The sequence below is a fragment of the Carcharodon carcharias genome, chromosome 17, assembly GCF_017639515.1.
Source record: "Carcharodon carcharias isolate sCarCar2 chromosome 17, sCarCar2.pri, whole genome shotgun sequence".
Lineage (NCBI taxonomy): Eukaryota > Metazoa > Chordata > Chondrichthyes > Lamniformes > Lamnidae > Carcharodon > Carcharodon carcharias.
The window spans coordinates 113619395-113643212 of NC_054483.1; the positions used below are offsets into that span (position 1 = coordinate 113619395).

General features: G+C 45.5%; 1 protein-coding gene across 1 annotated transcript in view; it reads left to right on the forward strand.

Annotated features, from left to right (window-relative positions):
* Positions 1–5613: 5613 nt before the first annotated feature.
* The window catches only part of sema4gb (sema domain, immunoglobulin domain (Ig), transmembrane domain (TM) and short cytoplasmic domain, (semaphorin) 4Gb), a 168014-nt gene continuing 149809 nt past the window's right edge, over positions 5614–23818 (forward strand). The window contains exon 1 of the mRNA XM_041209634.1: positions 5614–6002. The gene's annotated coding sequence lies outside the window, so the exon portion shown is untranslated. The remainder of the gene's footprint in view (positions 6003–23818) is intronic.

Below are 23818 nucleotides of genomic sequence, written 5' to 3' on the forward strand. Positions count from 1 at the left end.
GTGAACAACGGTCTCGTCCCCACCACAGCCACCTCAAGGCCAACGTGCAGAGAGGGTGAGACTCCTGGCGTTGGAAGGATCTGACAGGGAGGGCCTTTCTCACCAACAGCCAAGCTACGTCTTGGTGCTTGTTGGAAAGTTCTGGCGATGAGGCATTCTGCCAAATGACTTTGACAGTCTGCTAGGGGAACCATCCCACAGGATCCACCCTCTCCTTTTCCGGCAGGGTCTCTAGGACATTATGTGTCGACCACTGCCTGATGGACTTGTGGTCAAAGGTGTTTCTCTGCATAAATCTTTCCACCAGGGATAGGTGGTACGGCACAGTCCAACTACTTGGAATGTTCTGCGGCAGCGTGGCCAGACCCATCCTTTGCAACACCGGGGACAGGTAGAACCTCACTGCGTAGTGACACTTGTTTGCGTACCAAGGGTCTACACACAGCTTGATGCAGCCGCACACAAAGGTGGCCATCAGGATGAGGGCAATGTTGGGCACGTTTTTCCCCCCTTTATCTAGAGGCTTGTACATCATGTCCATGCAAACACAATCCATTTTTGACCTCCAGGTAAAGCGAAAGATAGCTCAAGTGATCGCCATCGTGCAGGAGTGAGGAATGGGCCAGACCTGCGCCACGTACAGCAACAGCGAGAGTGCCTCACACCTGATGACCAGGTTCTTACCCACAATGGAGAGGGAGCGTCGCTCCCACATGCCCAGTTTTATTTTTACCATAGACACTCGCTCCTTCCAGTTTCTAACGCATGACCAGGACCCTCTGAACCATATCCCCAGCACCTTCAGGCTGTCTGATCGGCCAGCCCAGTTCCCAAAGAACATGGCCTCACTCTTGCCACGATTTACCTTGGCTTCTGAGGCCAAGCCCATATTACTGCTATCCATCAGCTACAATGACAGAAACCGGAGGCCTGCTGGTCTAGACGTGCTTTATATCCATGCTTCAGGGATGTGCTTTCTGTCCACCATCATGGCAAGGCTATTTATGGTTGGATTTTGGAAACACCGATTCCCTGTCACAGGTAAGATTTTATCTTTCTTCTCTTTGTTCTGGTTAAGTGACCATCAACTCAAATGTTAGTCAAGTCTTCCAAATTCCTTTTGAAATTGATTTGTACTGCGGTACAGGTCAACCAATGCTGGTGGATAGGCGTCCATTCTTGATATGTGAACCCAGGCTTTGGAGTGTTTGCAGGATGAATCACAGCCTAACTCCAGCTTTCTTCACCCACCATTCCCACAGTCACGGCAGGAGTCAGTGGGCAGCAATTGAATCCAAAGCCTTCGGCTATGTTCTCCTCCTCATCCTGGGATGCTTCAAGGACAGGGGATTAAACACTTTGGCCTGTGGAGTGGTTGTTAACTAAATTTGTTAATGTTGCTCATGACCTGGAACAAATAAACCCTGTTATGTTGTGTGTCCGGATAACTTTCTGCCAATTCCAAATATCTCTTCCTTGGCACTAAGGGAATATAATGAAAAAGAAAATATGAGGTGGATTTTGAACTATACATGAAGCATTGTCAGAGGAATATAGGGCAACTGTAACTTAGGAGCTAAAGGAATATCAGTTTAATTTGATGTAAAACATTTAAAAAAGACTTTACAGCAAGTGTAGGAAGTCCAATGGATCACCTGCATAATCTTTAAACTTGATAGCATGATGTATTGGCCTTGTACCCCACAGTGTCCAATCTGAGTGATGCGCAACAACTTTCTCCAAAATAGATTTCATACTCATGGCTTCAGGTTTTTAAATTCATTTACGGCATATGGGCTTCACTGGCTGGGCCCAGCATTTATTGCTATCCCTAACTGCCCCTTGAGAAGGTGGCGGTGAGCTACCTTCTTGAACCCCTGCAGCCCCTGTCGTGAACTGTTTGGGAGGAAGTTCCAGGATTTTGATGCAGTGAACGTGAAGGAATGGCGATATATTTCCCAAGTCAGGATAATGAGTGGCTTGGAGGGGGACTTCCAGGTGATGGTGTTCCCATGTATCTGCTACCCTTATCCTTCTAGATGGTAGCGGTCGTGGGTTTGGAAGGTTCTGTCTAAGGAGCCTTGTTGAGTTTCTGCAGAGCATCTTGTAGATGGTACTCCCTGCTGCTAATGTGCTTCAGTGGTGGGGGGAGTGAATGTTTGTGGATGGGGTGCCAATGAAGCGGGCTGATCTGTCCTAGATGGTGTCAAGCTTCTTGAGTGTTGTGGGAGCTGCACTCATCCAGGCAAGTGCGGAATATCCATCACACTCCTGACTTGTGCCTTGTAGATGGTGGACAGGCTTTGGGGAGTCAAGGGGTGAGTTACTTTCCATAGAATTCCTTGCCTCTGACCTGCTCTTGTAGCCACAGTATTTATATGTCTAGTCCAGTTCAGTTTCTGGTCAATGGTAACCCCCAGGATGTTGATAGTGGGGAATTCAGCGATGGTAATGCCATTGAATGTCAAGGGGTGATGGTTAGATTCTCTCTTGTTGGAGATGGTCATTGCCTGGCACTTGTGTGACGCAAATATTTCTTGCTGAATTTGGACATGGGACTGCTTCAGTATCTGAGGAGTTGCGAATGGTGCTGAACATTGTGCAATCATCAGCGAACATCCCCACTTCTGACCTTATGATGGAAGGAAGGTAATTGATAAAGCAACTGATTTTGATTGGGTCTAGGACAGATTCCATACTTGTGGTTCAATATGTTCAACAACAGCAACTTGCATTTATATATCACCTTTAATGTGATAAAATGTCCCAAGGTGCTTTGCTGATCAAACATTGAAACTGAGCCAAAGAAGGAGACATTTGGACAGATGAGCAAAAGTTTGGTCAAAGATGTTGGCTTTAAGGAGCACCTTAAAGAAGGGATGATTCAGACCGGGTCAATGTTAGATCAGGAGCCAACTCAGGAAGCTACATTCACAGGCCCAAATCAATGCACATTTGAAACCAAAACCAAAACCAAAATAAAAATAGCTGGAAAAACTCAGCAGGTCTGACAGCATCTGTGGAGAGGAACCCTGTCAACGTTTCGAGTCCTTTTGACTCTTCAACAGAACCATTGTTTACTGAGCTGCAGGTGTCAATAAGGCTGTATCCTGAAGAGTTTATTGAGTTTAAGATGTAGGATTATTTTGAATAATGAATTAGACAAAGTTTCACTTCATTCAGTGCTGCGTAAGCACCAGTAGGTGGTGCTTCACTGAACCCTTTATCTCCAAAAATATAATGGATCCATACTTCAGGAACACTGCGTGTGAATGATAAGAGGAAGTGAAGTAAATCCAGCAGGTGACCTGCTTTTCATACCGAAGCCTACGTACTGTATTACTGTCACTTCTTAAATGAAGAATTCAGTGGTAAAGGCACAATTGGAAACGTTGTTGAAGGTGAGGGAAGAAACGTTTGCCAGTCTTTACCAGCAATATCTGTGCTGCAGTTGACAATGGCAGTGGAGGACAGCAGAGAGAGCAGGCACATGAAATGGAACTGTGCAATATGATTTATAACACGTTAGTGGACTGGCCTGATAACTCATAACTGGCAAAGCCATTTAAATTTCTTATGACATTGTAAGTGGGGCAAAATTGCCTGAGAGATGCCAGTGGATAACGGCAATGCTGAAAAATAGATTGAATGTATTAAACATGAACATTAACATGAGCGCTAACTCAAGACTGATGTTATGATCCTGGACCAGACCCGCAAATATTTGTTAAGTTCCAGTTAGGGACCAACAACATTTTGTTTAAAGTAGACAAAGTTTGAGATTCAAGACAAAAACAGAAACAGGAATACCCTGGAAAAACTCAGCAGGTCTGGCAGCATCGGCAGAGAAGAACACAGTTGACGTTTTGAGTCCTCATGACCCTTCAACAGAACTAAGTAAAACTAGGAGAGGGTTGAAATATAAGCTGGTTTAAGGGTGGGGGGTGGGGGGGGGGGGCGGGAAGGGGAGGGGGTGGTTGGAGATTCAAGACACTTGCTCAGTGAAGAAAACCACAAGATTCCATGGGTTTTGAACAATCAAGGTCAGAAAGATAAAACAATTCACAATATGGATCTTATACTCTAACATTAGGGGTTAATATGAGGTACATGTGAATTAACAGGTAAACTGTGGCCAAACACACCACAATGTACAAGAAACAGCGAATGCAACCAAGTCAGATCCCATGGATTTCTCAGCAACCCACCCAGACATTAGTTAAAAACTGGGGATCAACCAATCTCATTGGAACTCTGTCTCTCTCTCATGAGGAACTACAAACTTTTCGCTTTCTGTATTCCCTCAAAGCTGCTCCAACTTGGACGGCCTCAACAACGGCACACTTTGCAGAGTTCCAAACTCATCTCCCGAAACTCTGTTCCCTTGGGCTCTTGTGTCTGCACTCCACCCTCCACCTACTGGTGCAATCTCAGCTCTTTATTAGCTGGCAGGTTTCACCGGGCTGGCGCTGCCCATGGGTTTGACCAAGCTCCATTGTCCCCAGCTGCACCAAGCTATAAATGGCTCCCCTGGACTTCTGAGCTTTAACTGCACAGAGCCAGCCTACAGCAACACTTTTGCTGCTTAGAGCCTGCTAACAGCAGCACCTTTTCAGTATGGCCTTTCTCTCTGCTGAAGAACACTCAGTACCCCAGCAAGCACACAGATATATTGAAACCCTAGAACTTTCTTAAGCTCTGCCCATCCCCATAACGATGTGGCCTTTCAAGCTCACCGAATGCCTTTTGTAGCTCTAACTCCCAAAGCAAAACAACCCCCAGAGCTGCATTTCTTTGCAAGCACCTGGTCTCCAATGCTCCAGCCAAGGAAACCCAGCTGCTGTTTTATCATCTTTCTTTTTTAGCTGTGAACCCCTCAGGTCCACATTGCCTCAACCTTTAAGTGTAGTCATCTCCAAGCTGCATTAGTTGCATTTATCTCATTTGCTACAGTTAACTTTAATCTTCCCAGGGCTAAAAATTGCTCCAATTGAACCATGAACTCGGGTATTCACAACACTGAGTTCTCGTTACCTTGTGAAAATATTTATCAATGGTGCTATCAGTTATGTAGAGAGTCAGGAGCATCTGGAATTATTCCCCTTTAGAGCAGAGAGGGTGAAGGGGAGATTTAACCTAGGCGTTCAAAATTATGAAGGGTTTTAACAGAGTAAATGAGAAACTTTCTACTGGCAGGAGGGTCAGTAACCAGAGGGCACAGGGTGCAAGATAATTGGCGAAAGAGCTAGAGGCGATGAGGAGAAATCTTTTTTATGGAATGAGTTGTTGGGATTTGGAATGCACTGGCTGACAAGGCAGAGGAAGGAGGTTGAATGGTAACTTCCGAAGGGAATTGGATAAAGAAAAAGGGATGTGAAGGGAGCTAGGGCAGGGAGAGAGAGAGAGCAAGTGCGAGTCTTTTAAAGAGCTGGTACAGGTATGATGGGCCGAGTGATCTCCTCCTGAACTGTAAGACTCTATGATTTATTAGTTATTGCACTGGGTTGACTGCAATGAGCGGGTCAACTATTCCCCACAATGAGTGTGGGATTTAAAATAACCTCCCATGTATTAAACACCGCCCTAATGACGTGGGTGAACGCCCCTTTCCCCGTGTAGTGCACAGCGTTTAGAAATCAGAAGCAGGTAACTAACCTTTTCCTTTCTCTCTCCTTTTATTATCCTTTAACAGACTGTGAGAGAAACTGGACTTGGAGGTTACCAAAAGGAAGGTGTACTACAAAACTGGGCTGGAACAGAGGTGAAGGAAAAGCAAGGAGGGAAGAAATTTGCAAGACTTACGTGGCCAAAAGCAAAGTTTATTGAACCTGGGACATTTACTTATTCCGTCACATTTTATTGAGGGGGAGAGAGGGAGAAAAGGGACTGGAAGATCAAGCAGGCTCCGACCTGCTGCGCCTCTCGCCATCTATCGCAAGATTTGCCTTCCCCAAACCATGTTTGTTTGATCAGTCTCCGTGAGAAAATAAACCATTTAAAAGGTAAGTGAAAACGTTTAATGGAAGGAGTGAGTGTGGGGAGTCCCTTAGATACCATGGACACATAGCAACTGCGGCGTGTTAGTAACAATCGGCACATCTTTCTATAATTTATAATAAACTCATATAGATTCGCATGTGATAAATATCCGCCTGCATTTAATAAACGTCCACGTATAAAACACATTCCATTTATATATGACACATAGCCCTTTATGCACGTTGAATGATGCAGGTTGAGATACGCTCTTGTCTAACCTGGAGGGTTTATTTTGCTGTTTTTTCTTGCTGCAGTCAGTAAGGTGAAGGGGTCGCTTTGCCTGTTTCCCCCCCTCTCCTCTCTGACTGTACAGGGAACCCAACGCTTGTGCCTTTGCTTGCCCCTGTGCCTCTGTTCTTGTCCTTTCAAATCAGAGCAAGATTGTTAAAGGAGGAGGACTTCCATATATATATATATATATATATATGTATAGAATTTCTCGACAGTGTCTGATTAGATTGTTTTAATCACCACTCGCTTCCTATGTCTCAAATCAAACTTGACTTCCCATATCATCCATTCAGACTGTTCTGCAGTGGTTTTAGGGAGCTTAATTGTTTTAAGATTTGCTAAGAAAGAATTGTCCAGCTATCGTTCTCTATTTACTGTTCTCTCCCTCTGTCTTGTGTGTAGTTTGCTGGGACCAACCTTTTCCCAGATTTAAAGATCAACCTTTCAGATCAATCAGCATGAAACATCCAGTGAATAAAGCAAAGCAAATATTTCACCCTTTACCCAGATTATTTAATTTTTGTAGGAATGAATAGAAAGAAAACTGGATTGATTAGAATAATTTATTCATATGGTTTTGTGGATGGGGGGGGGGGGGCTGGAGGGTGAAGGGAGAGGACTATATTATGCCAGTTATAATAATTTCTGCTTTCTTGTTGGAATAATTCATGTGGTGTGAAAGCAAACTGTTGTGTTTTTAACAGTGGCCTTTCTGTTGGGCAATAATCTTACTTAACTGTCCAGTGCAGGCATTAATGTTTTAGCGGCTGTTATTCCTGCCCTCTTGTGAATTTGCTGTTGCGTTGAAATCTCTGGAGGATTGCAATGAAATTTGACCATAACGAAAGGGCTCCCCCATTCTTTTTGTCTCTCTGTCTGACTTTCCTCAGGGTTGTCTAACTGCAGAGATTAAAGAAATTAAAATCATCTGGGAGGGGGTGGGGCCAAGCCCTCCCTCTTACCCCTCCAAAAGAACCAATTAACTACTAAAACCATGGCTGCAGTTAGTTGATAATTTATGACGTGGAATTCCGAGATTTAAACGTTTTTAAAAATATATATATATGCCTAACGTAGAAAATGATTTGCCCATGGTTTAGGAATTAATTAACCCGGTGAAGTTTGACCATACTGTACTGTGCTGGCTTCTTGCCTGAGGTTGGGGGGCTTGTATATAGACCTCTGGTGCTGCCATTCTTGTCAGCAGCAGCTGGGACCTACATTGGAATGTCTCAGGACAATTACTGCCCTGAATTTGTGTCTCCTGGCCAAGTGTAACTTTTAGCTCATCCTCCCTTCCCCTGCCACTCTGTAACAGGAATCACCCTGTGAGAAATTTTCCCTTGGGACCATAACTTGGGGATTTAAAAAAAAAATAACCTGGGACTTTTTTAAAAAAAAAAATGGATGCCTTTAAATGATGGTTTGGATTCTCAGCAGAAATCTGCGACACTTGGCCTGCCTGCTGTTCTGAATAGGTATAATTAAAGCGAGATTGTCAGTATTTTACTGGGGCAGGTGTCTAGAATAGTTATGACAAATACGATGTGCAGTGTTTGCCAGCAAAGCAATGAGGCTATTTTGAAATGCAGGGAGGCTTTTGAACCCAATATATCAGAACACAAAATTTAGCCTCGCCAACTGCATAGCTGGACAAGTGGTATGTCTCCATGGCCCATACCATTGTCCTGGTTGTGTTTGTCAATACTAATTATTATTATTATTATTATTATTATTATATAAACTATCTTTATTGGAAAAACTAAGTTGATAAGAGTTCATCATTTTAAACCTCATGCAGCCGTCAGATCAAGATACAAAATCACATACAGGTGAAAGACCCACTGGTCTATCTACCCTGTCCCATATAATAATTATGCTGTCTGCATCTTGATCCAAAGGCTTCACACCTGCCCAGAGCTAGTTTTCAGGGAGAGATGAAAGACTGAATAAAGACACAACCCAGTTAGGGGGAAAAAAGAAACTACTGGAAAATCCTTCTCCCATCCCCCTAAAGAAATGCCTTAGATAGGTGAGCAGTGCTTGTTGGTATGGCATGTTTATTGAGTCATAAATTGGTGTAATTGTCCATTCCTAATAATGAATATATAATGTTTGGTGATTTTTATCCAGCGCAAGTTGTACATTTTGCTTTGGCAGTCTCTTACTGTAGAACGTTTGTGGCGATTTCTGATTGAGTTTTGCTTCCATCATCCAAAATTAATGCCTTCCATGTTAGATACAATAGCTGCAGGACAGGAGTATTAACAAATAAGTCAAGACATGCAAAAGGAGCTGCTTTGTTACCTGACCTGTTTATAACAGTAAGCACCAACTTCATCAAAAACAACTTGCGTTTAGATAGCACCTTTTAAATATAGTAAACTGCCCCAAGGTCTTCATGTAACTGGCGCTTGGTAATAAATCAGCTATTTCAGGTTTTTAAAAAAAGCTAAACACTGCTGTGAGACAAAAGCACTGGAAGCAGAGCTGGTCAGGCTGCATCAGTGGAGAGAACAGGTGCTGGAAAGGCACTTACCGGTTGGATCCAGCAGTCCTCGCCTCCCTTTAGCTGCTGGCTTTCCTGAGGCCCAGGAGTTCTGGCTGGCCAGTGTAAAATTTTAAATGGATGTAAACCCCAAGGCACATAGCTTCACCGCAATATTGAAATGAGCAACCCACCTGGTTGGGAGTGGGTTGGTTCCTGTTCTCCTATTACACCCTCTGTTAAACCCAGAAGTGGGTGGGTGGATTTGAAGAAGGGGCTGGATTCAGTTTTGAGATTTCTAACATTTTAACACTGCCCAAATCTATCATTTTTTGGGGGTTGAAAACTTCCCTCAATGATTCAATGGAATCAGTGTTTTGCTACGTTAAAGGCGCTATATAAATACAGGTTGCTGTATTTGATGATACTCCAGTCCTGCGCAGCTGTTGATTGCAAAGAGACAGCACAGGGATGGTGGGCCGAATGGCTTCCTTCTGTGTAGTAAGTTTCTAAGGTTTTGTATTCTGTGAAGCAGACGAAGTGTTGGTGCAGCTTCTGCTGACGCAGTTCCGAATGTTTGAACTGAGTCCTCACTCCGTGCTCTCTGTGGGAGTCGGTTAAATTTTATTTAATATGATGTGGTTAATTAGCAAAAAAAAGGCAGCAAAATTTAACAAGAGTGCTGTTTGCTAAAAGTGCATCACCTTTTTCAAAAAATAAATTCTTAGTTTAACCTTAAGTATCTCTGATTTTTGAAAGCCTCCTCAAAATAATTCATTTACATAGAATCTTTTAAATTCTCAGGACATCCCACAGTACATCATAGCCAATGAAATACTATGAAGCATAGTCATTGTTGTAGGAAATGTGACAGCCAATTTGCACACAGCAAGTTCTCACAGGCAGCTGTGCAATGATAACCAGATAACCTATGTTCTAGTGAAATTGGTTGAAGGATAAATATTAACCAGGACACCGGAGAGAGCTCCCCTACCACTATTTACATCCACCTGAGAGGGAAGCCTGGTCCTTGGTATAACATCTCATCCAAAAGATGGCACTTCCGACAATGCAGCACTCCCCGAATACTGCGCTCCCTCAGTACTGCTATTACACTCCCTCAGTACTGCACGCCCTCAGTACTGCTATTACACTCCTTCAGTACTGCACGCCCTTAGTGCTGCTATTACACTCCCTCAGTACTGCGCTCCCTCTGTACTGCTATTACACTCCTTCAGTACTGCACGCCCTCAGTGCTGCTATTACACTCCCTCAGCACTGCATGCCCTCTGTACTGCTATTACACTCCTTCAGTACTGCGCTCCCTCTGTACTGCTATTACACTCCTTCAGTACTGTACGCCCTCAGTACTGCTATTACACTCCCTCAGTACTGCATGCCCTCAGTACTGCTATTACACTCTCTCAGTACTGCGCTCCCTCTGTACTGCTATTACACTCCTTCAGTACTGCACGCCCTCAGGACTGCTATTACACTCCCTCAGTACTGCATGCCCTCAGTACTGCTATTACACTCCCTCAGTACTGCGCTCCCTCTGTACTGCTATTACACTCCCTCAGTACTGCACGCCCTCAGTACTGCTATTACACTCCCTCAGTACTGCACGCCCTCAGTACTGCTATTACACTCCCTCAGTAGTGCACTTGGAATGTCCGACTAGTTTTTGTGCTCAAGTCTCTGACTTGGAATTTGACCACATAACCTCTCTGACTCAGAGACAAGGGCACTACCCATTGAGAGCCACGTCTGACACTTTGAACAGTGATTTCCCATCCCTGGCAGTTGGCGCCAGTGACATCATTTACAGGGTGACTCCATTTCAGCTGCCCTGATGAATGCTCCCTTTGCAAGAACTGGTTCTCTGGCTCTGCCATGTCACAGGCTCTCAGTCGAGGATTTTCCCTCTGCCCCTTTAAATTGACGTTGAGGCCTGTGGTTGCCACAGCACCTGTACAGGGAACTGGCCATTTATAATGGATGTTAGCTGAGCAGCCTCACCCGGGAGTAAGGCTCAGCTTTAGAATCTACATGTTTCCCAAAAAAGGAAAAGGGATCAAAATAAATTAATGCGGAGACAGTTTTATTAAAGAAAGGGGCGCCGGGAACAGAAAGGTTTCCCCAGAAACCCAAGATCAGCCATGATCGTGTTGAATGGAGAGATGGGATTGACAGGCCAGTCTACTCCTGATCCTATCTCTTGTGTTCCCCTTTAAACTGCGCTCCATGATTCCCGTGACCCTGAAATGAAGTGCTTGAATATTAGTGCCAACTTTTAATACGTTCTTCATGAAGCTGAATATAATTATAGAGGAAGTGTTTAATTTAAATGGGTTAACACTTTTTTGCTAATAGGCAGGGGAATTTCTTGACAAATGTCAAGAGTTGGTTTCCAACAGTGACTACACTTCGGATGTACTTCATTGGCTGTAAAGTGCCCATTGGTCATGAAAGCCATATATGCTATGTATATATTTGTGTAAAAGTCATATTTTTAAGACTAATTATTTCAGGCAAAGTCATGGAGTTGGCTTTTACATGCCTAATGTAATCAAGGGATTGAAACGCTTACTTGCTTTTGGCCCAAGTAAAATCCATAAAAAGACAACACTAAATTATTGACAAATCACAATACGTCTGTCATTCATAATCTGTTAATAACTTGAGTACATAAAATTTAAATGTAGGCATGTTTTAAGTATTTATTTACCAGTTCTCATTTTCCTTAATTTTTAATACATTTACAATCGAAACATCTCCAGAATTATACTGGAGTCATACCCGGCACAAAGGAAGACGGTTGTGGTTGTTGGAGGTCAGTCATCTCAGCTCCAGGACATCACTCAGGGTAGTGTCCTCAGCCCAACCATCTTCAGCTGCTTCATCAATGACCTTCCTTCCATCATAAGGACAGAAGTGGGGATGTTCGCTGATGGTTGCAAAATGTTCAGCACCATTCATGACTCCTCAGATACTGAAGCAGTCCATGTCCAAATGCAGCAAGCCCTGGACAATATCCAGGCTTGGGCTGACAAGTGGCAAGTAACATTCACACCACACAAGTGTCAGGCAATGACCATCTCCAACAAGAGAGAATCCAATCATCGCCCCTTGATGTTCAATGGTATTACCATCACTGAATCACCCACTATCAACATCCTGGGTGTTACCATTGTCCAGAAACTAAACTGGACTAGCCACATAAATACTGTGGCTACAAGAGCAGTCAGAGGCTAGGAATTGTGCGATGAGTAACCCACCCCCTGACTCCCCAAAGCCTGTGCACCATCTACAAGGCACAAGTCAGGAGTGTGATGGAATACTCTCCACTTGCCTGGATGAGTGCAGCTCCTGCAACACTTGAGAAGCTTGACACCATCCAGGACAAAGCAGCCCTGCTTGATTGGCACCACATCCACAAACATTCACTCCCTCCACCACTTACACACAGTAGCAGCAGTGTGCACCATCTACAGGATGCACTGCAGGAATTCACCAAGACTCCTTTGACAGCACCTTCCAAACCCACGACCACTACCATCTAGAAGGACAAGGGCAGCAGATAGATGGGAACACCATCACCTGGAAGTTCCCCTCCAAGTCACTCACCATCCTGACTTGGAAATATATCGCCGTCCCTTCACTGTCACTGGATCAAAATCCTGGAACTTCCTCCCTAACAGCACTGTGGGTGTACCTACACCACATGGACTGCAGCGGTACAAGAAGGCAGCTCACCACCACCTTCTCAAGGGCAACTAGGGATGGGCCAGCCAGTGAAGCCCACGTCCCTTGAATGAATTCAAAAAAACCTTGGTTCTGAATTTTTTGGGCTTTGGTAAACTTTTACACAAGGTTTATGAGAAAAATAATTTCATGGGGTCAACAGTTACATGAAAGCAACTTTTACACAAAAAAAAATGGAAAATGCAAGTCCTTCTTACAGCATAATGCAGCATTATCTTTGAGCCTTTGATCGTTACAGTTATGCTAAACCTCTATAAATCACTGCTTGGGCCTTAGCTATAGCACTAGGCATGATTCTGTGCACCGTGTTTGAGGAGGGCCTTGGTGAGGGTGCAGAAGAGCTTTAGCAGGGTGATAATTTGGGGAAACAGTGGTGTAGCGGTATTGTTGCTGGTCTAGTGATCCAGAAACCCAGGATAATGCTCTGGGCACCTGGGTTCGAATCTCACCATGGCAGATGGTAGAATTTGAGTTCCATAAAAATCTGGAATTAAAAGACTGATGATGACTGTTGTAAAAACCTAACTGATTCACTAATACCCCTTTTAGGGAAGGAAATCAGCTGGCTGACATGACTTTAGATCCACAGCAGTGTGGTTGGCTCTGAATGCCCACATCCCATCCCATGAACGAATAAAATAAATATACTCAGGAGTTATGTGGAGAGACTAGAGCTGGAACTTCCCCTCCAAATCACTCACCATCGGACTAGTCAAAATTATGAGGGGGTTTTGATAGAGAAAATGTTTCTTCTGACAAGTGGGTCAGTAACTAGAGGGGAGAGGTTTAAAACAATTGGCGAAAAGCACTCGACGAGAAATGAGAAATTACTTCACACAGAGGGTTGTTAAGATCTGGAGCACACTACCTGAAAGGCTGGTGAAATCAGATTCAATAGGAACTTCAGAAATGAAACTCGACATGTATTTGAAGACTCCTGGGGAAGAAAGCTGGGGTTTGAACCTAAAGTGGGTGGTCAGTACAGGCGTGAGGGGCCTCATGGTCTCCCTTCTGTGACATCTGATCTGATGACTGATCCTGACAATGCAAAGCTCGGTGGGAATGTAAACTCGAGTACACAAAGAGTCCGACACAACATGGAAAAATGAGCTTTCAAGTGAAGCAGCATTTCACTTGCATTTCCCCCAACTTAGTCTACTGCATTCGTTGCTCCCAATGTGGTCTCCTCTACATTGGAGAGACCAAACGTAAACTGGGCGACCGCTTTGCAGAACACCTGCGGTCTGTCCACAAGAATGACCCAAACCTCCCTGTCGCTTGCCATTTTAACACTCCACCCTGCTCTCTTGCCCACATGTCTGTCCTTGGCTTGCTGCACTGTTCCAGTGAAGCCCAACGCAAACTGGAGGAACAACACCTCATCTTCCGACTAGGCACTTTACAGCCATCCGGACTGAATATTGAATTCAACAACTTTAGGTCGTGAGCTCCCTCCCCCATTCCCACCCCCTTTCTGTTTCCCCCTTCCTTTTCTCTTTTTTTTCCAATAAATTGTATAGATTTTCCTTTTCCCACCTATTTCCATTATAAAAAGAGAAAAAGGCAAAATTTCTATTTATTTATTTATTTATTTTATTTATTTATTTTTTTACATCTTTTATGCTCTCCCCACCCCCACTAGAGCTATACCTTGAGTGCCCTACCATCCATTCTTAATTAGCACATTCGTTTAGATAATATCACCAACTTTAACACCTATGTGTTCGTTTGTATTATTGTTGTTGACATCTTTTGATGATCTGCTTCTATCACTGCTTGTTTGTCCCTACAACCACACCCCCACTCCACCTCTCTCTCTCTCTCTCTCCGCCCCCCACACACACACCTTAAACCAACTTATATTTCAACTCTTTCTTGGACTCGAACTCAAGTTCTGTCGAAGGATCATGAGGACTCGAAACGTCAACTCTTTTCTTCTCCGCCGATGCTGCCAGACCTGCTGAGTTTTTCCAGGTAATTCTGTTTTTGTTTTTGTTATGGAAAAATGTGAGGCTACTCACCTTGGAAGGAGAATAGGGGAGCAGAGTAGTTTTTAAAATTGTGAGTAACTATGAAGTGTCGGTTTCCAAAGCATTTTGGGTGTCCTTGTGTACGAAGTAGAGGCGCACTAAGCAATTAGGAAGGCAAGTGGTATGTTGAATTTGACGAGAGACCATTGTGGAATGTGCTCTCCCCCACCCTCGGCGTTAGCTCGCTCCTCTTGGGGTGGCATTCCGGTTTCGAATGGCCAATTTTAACCGGCCTGCAGCAGTGCTTTAAGGCGGAGGGAGTGGAAGTGAATGGAAGCGGCAACCTTTAGGATGAAGCAGCAGTTTTGGAAGCCTTTGTGACAGTAAATGCGTGAATCGTGGAAGCCTTTAAGCCTCAAAAGCCGCGGGTGACTGCAAAGCAGAAATTTGTTACCAAAGCTTGCTTGTCTGCCTGCTGCCAAGGATTCGGGCAAGGTTTCCTCAAAATGGCTGCTTCCTGTCTTCCATTGGGATTGTCCGGTGGGTAGAGATTGGGACTGACTGGTAATCTGGAAGCAAGGACTGGAGATGGATAAAAACAAAAAAAACTGCGGATGCTGGAAATCCAAAACAAAAACAGAATTACCTGGAAAAACTCAGCAGGTCTGGCAGCATCGGCGGAGAAGAAAAGAGTTGACGTTTCGAGTCCTCATGACCCTTCGACAGAACTTGAGTTCGAGTCCAAGAAAGAGTTGAAATATAAGGGGAATTTGGATTTTTAATCCCTCTTTCTGGCAGGGATCTCGCGTTCCAGGATCACGGATCGTTGGAAAAATCGGAACTGGTGGGAGCCTGGCACTAAGAACGCCTGCTTCCCTCCCTATTTCGCTCCTGCTACTACCACTGTGCTGAGGCATAACCGGGACGGTAGTGATATTTAAAAACTGCCCTTCCCCCCCCGATTTTGCCAGAAGCTACCGACTGATTGAGTCAGACGTGAAAATTGTTTCCTTCAAGGATTGGTTTCACGGACAAATGTTTTTGTCATTTTAGCTGAATGTTTGCAAGTTCAGTTTTAGCTGCAGGCCTGTTTTATATACAGAAATGTCGAATAGAAGAAGATCCATCCAATTTGCTATCTTCCATTCTTGTTGTGGTATGACACAGTGGTAATTGATTTGTTGACTCATAGCCAATTAGTCCCCCACAGACCCAAGCACGAGGTGAGGAAATCCTCAGGGGTGGAGAGTTTTAGGAACCATAGACCCAGAGTCACGTGTTCCTCTCTGGCATTGCTACACCGAGCACATGCCTTGTCTCAAATGATTCTGCCCAGTCTCTTTCCTAATAATCCTTATGTAATATGCAAAATCTTGAAACCAGGCATAAGTACGGACAATTGACTGGGACCGGACTCCAGCTCTACACTCTACACCATTTCCCTTGCCTACCATTGTTCTGGGATGAGAATGGGAAAACCTAGGGGAAACAGGCTAAACAGTGACCACCCCCACGGAATTTCAGTATTAATGTTCTCCAAAAACCTTCCGTCACCCCAGGGGGGGATGTCCCAAAGCACTTGACATCCAATAAAGGTTCTTTTGAAGTGTAGTCATTCAGAAACTGTAATAGTCAGTTTGCACACAGTGGGCCTTGGTTAAATATCTCCTCTGAACGAAGGCATCTCCGGCAGTGCAGCACCCTCTCAATGTCACACTGGGAATAGATCTCATGCTCAAGCAACTGGTGGTGGGGCCTGAACCCGAAACCTTCTAACCAAGAGGTGAGAGTGCTAACACTGAGCCAGAGCTGACACTCCGGGCTTTTATAGTTGCACAGGCCAGCGACTGTCGAGCTATTGTTTAGCTCGCCAAACTGGCCGTTCCTTTAGCCTCAGCCAGGAGAGTGACTGTAAGCTATTTGACCGTGAAAACCCTCACGGCCAAGCCTGGCCCCTGATGCAAACACAAGCACAGATGGACATGCGTGTACAGGTACGGTTCCTAGTACATATGAACATACAAATTAGGAGCAGCAGTAGGCCATTCAGCCCCTTAAGCTTGCTTTGCCATTTGATAAGATCATGGCTGATCTAACCGTGCCCTCAGCTTCACTTTCCTGTTTACCCCCTACAACCTTTCACTCCCTTGTCAATCAAGAATTTATTTAACTCAAGCCTCAGAAATATTCAATTTCCCAGCCTCCACTGCTCTCCGGGAAGAGGATTCCACAGACTAATGACCCTCTTGAGAGAAGAAAATTCTCCTAATCTCCGTCTTAATTGGGAGAACTCTTATTTTTAAACTATTCCCCCCCCACCTCCCTAGTTCCAGTCTTGCTGTCAAAAGGGGAAACACCCTTCCAGCACCCACTCTGTTAAGTCCCTTCAAGATCTTCTGTGTTTCAATAAGATCACCTCTCAATCTTCTAAACTTCCATTGGATACAGGCCCAACCTTTCCTTGTAAGAAAACCCCTTCATTTCAGGAATCAGGTGAGTGAACCTTCTCTCAGCTGCATCTGTGTGGGGTTGAGGGGCACTGGAACAAGAAGGAATAGTAGTCGAGGCTTAATTGTTTCACCTCCCTAGCATTTGGAGAACAGATTGCCAGTTACTGAGTTAAGTTTAGGAGTGGTGGGCAGATTTAAACATTTGGAAAGCGGTGGAGTAAACTAGTTGGTGGCAACCCCCTTTCCTGCAAAGTCCTCCCCCTGCCCCAAACACTGATCTCATTGATGAGTTGGTGGGCGGAAGTGGAACCTTGTGCAACCAGGCAGCTGTGCAACCCACAGAGAGAGAGAGAGGGGGAAGCTATTAATGACAGATTGGCTCTGAAATGAGCCTCACCAGTGACATGATAATGGGGAAGTCTGCAGTCAAGCACTGTTCTGCTCAGTTCTGACGGGATAAGCAAAAAAAAAGTTGGACAAGGATCAGGGGCGTTGTCACCAGTATCAGGAATTAGATTTTCCAAAAAAAAAAATGTGGTTTCTGATAGGTTTTCTAATTCCCATGAAAAAAAACCTATCAGAAACCTAACAATTCTTATGGATTTTGGCTACTATTTTTTATGGATGCATGTGTTGTACTGGCATTATCTCTGGGAGAGTGCCTTGGGATATAATGCAGTTTATCATTGTCTCTGCTTCCTTTAGCTGGTGAGAATATGAGGAAACTGTGGTTTCATAATTTACACGAGCAGATCCTGCATCATTAGCTCAGTAAACATCACGTGACTGCCAAACTTCCACTGTAGATGCCAGTTTTTGTTGGGACCACTTTATTCCGCCCTCCAACTCCCCCCGCCCCCTCACCAGCCCCCACCCCCATGCCATCACACTCTGCATCCCCATAGTTGTGACCCGTGGGAAGAGTCAGCAGCGGAATCTGTTGTTTTAAGTACGAGCATAGCTAGCCAGGCCAGCATTTATTGCCCATTCACCCTTTTCCCCTTGAAGAGGTGGTGATAAACCATCTTCTTGACCTGCTGTGGTGATGATATTCCCACAACATCTGCCCCGTGCATTGGCAATCCACCAGTCCTTTGCTATTTGAAACAAGAGTGTTTCTTGACAGCCAAGAGCTTGGAGATCAAAACAGAGCCTTTGGAAATCAGGGTCAACTCAGTTCTGTGCCACCATAATCTAGATCACTTCTAGATCAGAGTTTGAACTCTCATTAAGAGTTTGCACTCATAACCTAAGTTGGCATTCCAGTATTGTACCGAGGGAGTCCTGCACTGTTGGAGATGCCCAACCCTGAATAAGATATGAAAACTAGGCTCATTCATGACAGCCTGTTCAGGTGGATGTTAAAGATCCCATGTTGTTATTCTGACTAACATTGTTCTTCCCTCAGACATTACCGCCAAGGGCAGGTGAGCTGGTTCCTCATTTCCTGGCTCCAATTGTGGAATTCTATATTTTTGCGTTACTAGCGCAAAATGGATGTTGCATCTGTCTACCAGCCGACAGCCATTGCAGTTAGGAAGTGATTCATTGTGTGAATTTGAGATGTTTTGGTGTGATATAACGCTGTATAAACTACAAATATTATCACATCAACAGCATTCCTTCACCATCTTTCATTTAGTTTTCTAACTATTGTATTGGAGAAATGCAACCTTAATTTCCCATGTCACAGAATGGAAATGACTTGAGTGGTTTGAAAGTTGCAAAGGGAACTCTGTCCTTAAAGGGGTAACACACGGTTGTACAGGAGGTGAGGCTGTTCAACTTAACTTTATAATAGCGTGGAAGAAAAACTGATCACTAGCTTGTGAGGTGTTAGCTAACCTTAGAGTTGCATGAATTATGCAAATAGTTTATGATTAATCTGGGCTAAACGAAAGGCTGTTAATTGAATTCATTGCTAATTTACTGCTAGGTTACCATTATAGTTAAAAAGATCTGCTGTTTCCTTGGTTACTAGATTTGTGGTTATATGGAATGGTGCATTCGTACTAATTGAGGTTTTAACACATTGTGAAGGAGAATTTGGACACCTAAGTTGTTGTATGACCACCAGGGGCTGAGTTTTTGTATAGTTTGAGAGCAGTGTTTCACCAATTTGCGTGTAGTATATTTCCGGACTCAGGAACATGTTTTATGGCTTTTCTGTTGCTGTACACTAATGAGAGAGAATATTCTGCAGCGACAGCCTGAAGATAGGCAATTTTCCGACCTCCTGTGGGGAACCTCGAGCCATAACCATAGGGGGGAGTATTAGAAAATCAGCAATGCAAAAGCAAAATGCTGTGGATGCCGGAAATCTGAAATAAAAACAGAAAATGCTGGAAATACACAGCCGGTGTGAGGGGAGAAAGGGAGTGAAACTGTTCAGCCAGTTATGAGAAAAGGCCATTAATCCGAAACATTAACTTGGTTTCTCTCTCAACGGATGCTGAGTATTTCCAGTATTTATATCATATTGTGGTGTCGGTTGTGGCTCTGAACCACAAGTTTTGTATTCATGTTCCAGTCCTGGGCTTGAGCACATCACAAGTAAGGGTGATGCTCCAGTGCAGTGCTGGGGGGAACACGGCACTGCTGAAGAGCCATCTTTCAGATACGATGTTAAACTGAGGCCCCGTCTGCCTGCTCAGGTGGATGCAAAAGACCCCATGGCACAATTTCAAAGAGCGTGGAAGTTATCCGCAGTATCCTGGCCTATTTATCCCTCAATCAACATCACAAAAGCAGACTATTTGGTCATTATCACATGATTAGGTTGGTGGAATGTGGATGCTAGCCTGTGATGCAGTCACAGACTAGAGCAGAAATTCAGACTTGTGCTGCCCGTGATGTTTTTTCGACCCGTTTGACTGAATCATGAGCTTGGATTTTCAATGCTGGGAGGTGATGCTCCCCATTCGGAGATCAAAATCAATACTGGCTGCTATCTTCCATATGATGGTTTGTACTATCTTTCAAAAGAGAGGGTATAGTTTCCTGGGAATATATTACTGTTTTCACGTGGTGCTTGAGAGCATGTCAGTATTTGTAAGGGATCTCCACTACTGCCTTATTGCTCAATGTTTATCAGTACTTACAAGGGGTTCCCAGAAGGGGCAATATTTCCATGGGGGTCTCTGGGAGTGTGCCATCATTTCCATGGGGGTTTCTGGGAGTGTGCCACCATTTCCATGGGGGTCTCTGGGAGTGTGCCACCGTTTCCATGGGGGTCTCTGGGAGTGTGCCACCGTTTCCATGGGGGTCTCTGGGAGTGTGCCACCATTTCCATGGGGGTCTCTGGGAGTGTGCCACCATTTCCATGGGGGTCTCTGGGAGTGTGCCACCATTTCCATGGGGGTCTCTGGGAGTGTGCCACCATTTCCATGGGGGTCTCTGGGAGTGTGCCACCATTTCCATGGGGGTCTCTGGGAGTGTGCCACCATTTCCATGGGGGTCTCTGGGAGTGTGCCACCATTTCCATGGGGGTCTCTGGGAGTGTGCCACCATTTCCATGGGGGTCTCTGGGAGTGTGCCACCATTTCCATGGGGGTCTCTGGGAGTGTGCCACCATTTCCATGGGGGTGTCTGGGAGTGTGCCATCATTTCCATGGGGGTTTCTGGGAGTGTGCCATCATTTCCATGGGGGTCTCTGGGAGTGTGCCACCGTTTCCATGGGGGTCTCTGGGAGTGTGCCATCATTTCCATGGGGGTGTCTGGGAGTGTGCCATCATTTCCATGGGGGTTTCTGGGAGTGTGCCATCATTTCCATGGGGGTCTCTGGGAGTGTGCCACCATTTCCATGGGGGTCTCTGGGAGTGTGCCACCGTTTCCATGGGGGTCTCTGGGAGTGTGCCACCGTTTCCATGGGGGTCTCTGGGAGTGTGCCACCGTTTCCATGGGGGTCTCTGGGAGTGTGCCACCGTTTCCATGGGGGTCTCTGGGAGTGTGCCACCGTTTCCATGGGGGTCTCGGGGAGTGTGCCACCATTTCCATGGGGGTCTCTGGGAGTGTGCCACCGTTTCCATGGGGGTCTCTGGGAGTGTGCCACCATTTCCATGGGGGTCTCTGGGAGTGTGCCACCGTTTCCATGGGGGTCTCTGGGAGTGTGCCACCGTTTCCATGGGGGTCTCTGGGAGTGTGCCACCGTTTCCATGGGGGTCTCTGGGAGTGTGCCACCGTTTCCATGGGGGTCTCTGGGAGTGTGCCACCGTTTCCATGGGGGTCTCTGGGAGTGTGCCATCGTTTCCATGGGGGTCTCTGGGAGTGTGCCATCGTTTCCATGGGGGTCTCTGGGAGTGTGCCATCGTTTCCATGGGGGTCTCTGGGAGTGTGCCATCGTTTCCATGGGGGTCTCTGGGAGTGTGCCATCGTTTCCATGGGGGCCTCTGGGTGTGTGCCATCGTTTCCATGGGGGTCTCTGGGAGTGTGCCACCATTTCCATGGGGGTCTCTGGGAGTGTGCCATCGTTTCCATGGGGGTCTCTGGGAGTGTGCCACCATTTCCACGGGGGCCTCTGGGAATGTGCCTCAATTCCACAGGGTCCCTGCGATTGTTCCAATATTTCCACGGGGGCCTCAAGGAATGTACCAATAGTTCCATGGGGGCCCCCCTATTGGCCCTCCAGCTTTGAGGTCCTGCCCACTGTCCTTATTTGGATAGTGAGTGCACCCTCTGGCTACTAATTGTCCAATTCAGCTAAAATCATTATCGGGTGCCTGCTTCCGGCACAGCGCCGGGTCGTTTGAGACACTGCCCCGAGCCGAAGTCCAAAATCCTGCCCCAGGAGGCTATTTCTTTTTGTCTACTGACCAACCAGTCAATTGCAGTTAGGGTTGCCAACTCTGGGTGAGCATATTCCTGGAGGTTTGGAGGTTTCATCACATGTTGTCCTGGCCCACACTCCCTACCACCTCTTCCCCCCCCCCCCCCCACACACACACACACACACACACACACCCACCCCCTCCGCAAGCTTCCAACATTTATCACCTGACACCTCCATCCCTGCACCGCCCCACAGCAACTGGAAAGCAAACATCTAGCTGGGAGCTTCTTGACCGTCAATCAAAACCGCCTCTTTTCACCCTCCCCCAACCCCAACATTTTTATAATTTATATGCAACAGTGTTCAAGGAAAATAGGAAAAAAAACACTTCAAAATGAAAATGACCCTAATGACTTTTGCCCTGGGTCCACCCTCTGCACGTTCCTCAAGATCAGTTTTCTATTCCTGGAGGCTCCAGCGCAATCCTGGAGGGTTGGCAACCTTAATTTCAGTGTCCCCCACTTCACCATTATTGGTTGAGATGGACTAACACAGCAGTTAGAGTCAAAGAGTTACACAGCACAGAAACAGGCCCTTCAGCCCATTGTGTCCGTGCCGGCCATCATGCACCTATCTATTCTAATCCCGTTTTCCAGCACTTGGCCCATGGCCCTGTATGCTGTGGCGTTTCAAGAGCTAATCTAAATACTTCTTAAATGTTGTGAGGGTTCCTGCTTCTACCACCCCCTCAGGTAGTGTGTTCCAGATTCCACCCACCCTCTGGGTGAAAAAAAATTTCCTCAAACCCCCTATAAACCTCCTGCCCCTTACCTTAAATCTGAGCCCCCTGGTTATTGACACCTCCGCTAAGGGGAAAAGTTTTTTCTTATCTACCCTATCTCTGCCCCTTATAATTTTGTACACCTCTATCAGGCCCTCCTCAGCCTTCCCTGCTCTAAGGAAAACAACCCTAGCCTATCCAGTCTCTTTTCATAGCTGAAACTCTCCAGCCCAGGCAATATCCTGGTGAATCTCCTCTGCACCCTCTCCAGTGCAATCACATCCTTCCTATAATGCGGATTCCAGAACTGCACACAGTACTCCAGCTGCAGCCTAATTAGCATGTTATACAGCTCCAACATAACCTCCCTGCTCTTATGTTCTTTGCCTTGGCTAATAAAGGCATGTATTCCATATGCTTTCTTAACCACCTTATCTACCTGTGCTGCTGCCTTCAGGGATCTATGGACATGTACACCAAGGTCCCTCTGATCCTCTGTACTTCCTAGGATCCTACCATTCATTGTGTATTCCCTTGCTGTGTTAGTCCTACCAAATTGCATCACCTCACACTTCTCAAGATTAAATTCCATTTGCCACTGCTCTGCCCATCTTCCCAGCCCATCTATATCGTCCTGTAATATAAGACTTTCCTCCTCACTATTTACGATACCACCAATTTTCACGTCATCTGCAAACTTACTGATCATACCTCCTATATTCACGTCTAAATCTTTAATGAACGCTACAAACAGCAAGGGTCCCAGCACCGATCCCTACGGTACATCACTCGTCACAGGCTTCCAGTCACAAAATCAACCTTCGTCTATATCAATGATTTGGATTTGGATGATAATGTGGTGAATTGGATCAGCAAGTTTGCTGATGACACTAAGATTGGAGGTGTTGTGGACAGTGAGGAAGGCTTTCAAAGCTTGCAGAGGGATCTGGACCAACTGGAAAAATGGCCAGAAAATGGCAGATGGAATTTAATGCGGAAAAGTGTGAGGTGTTACATTTTGGAAGGTCAAACCAAGGTAGGACATACACAGTAAATGGTAGGGCACTGAGGAGTGTGGAGGAACAAAGGGATCTGGGAGTTCAGATACATAATTCCCTGAAAGTGGCGTCACAGGTAGACAGGGTTGTAAAGAAAGCTTTTGGCACACTGGCCTTCATAAATCACAGTATTGAGTATAGGAGTTGGGATGTTATGGTGAGGTTGTATAAGACATTGGTGAGGCCAACTTTGGAGTATTGTGTGCAGTTCTGGTCGCCTAACTACAGGAAGGATATCAGTAAGATTGAGAGAGTGCAGAGAAGATTT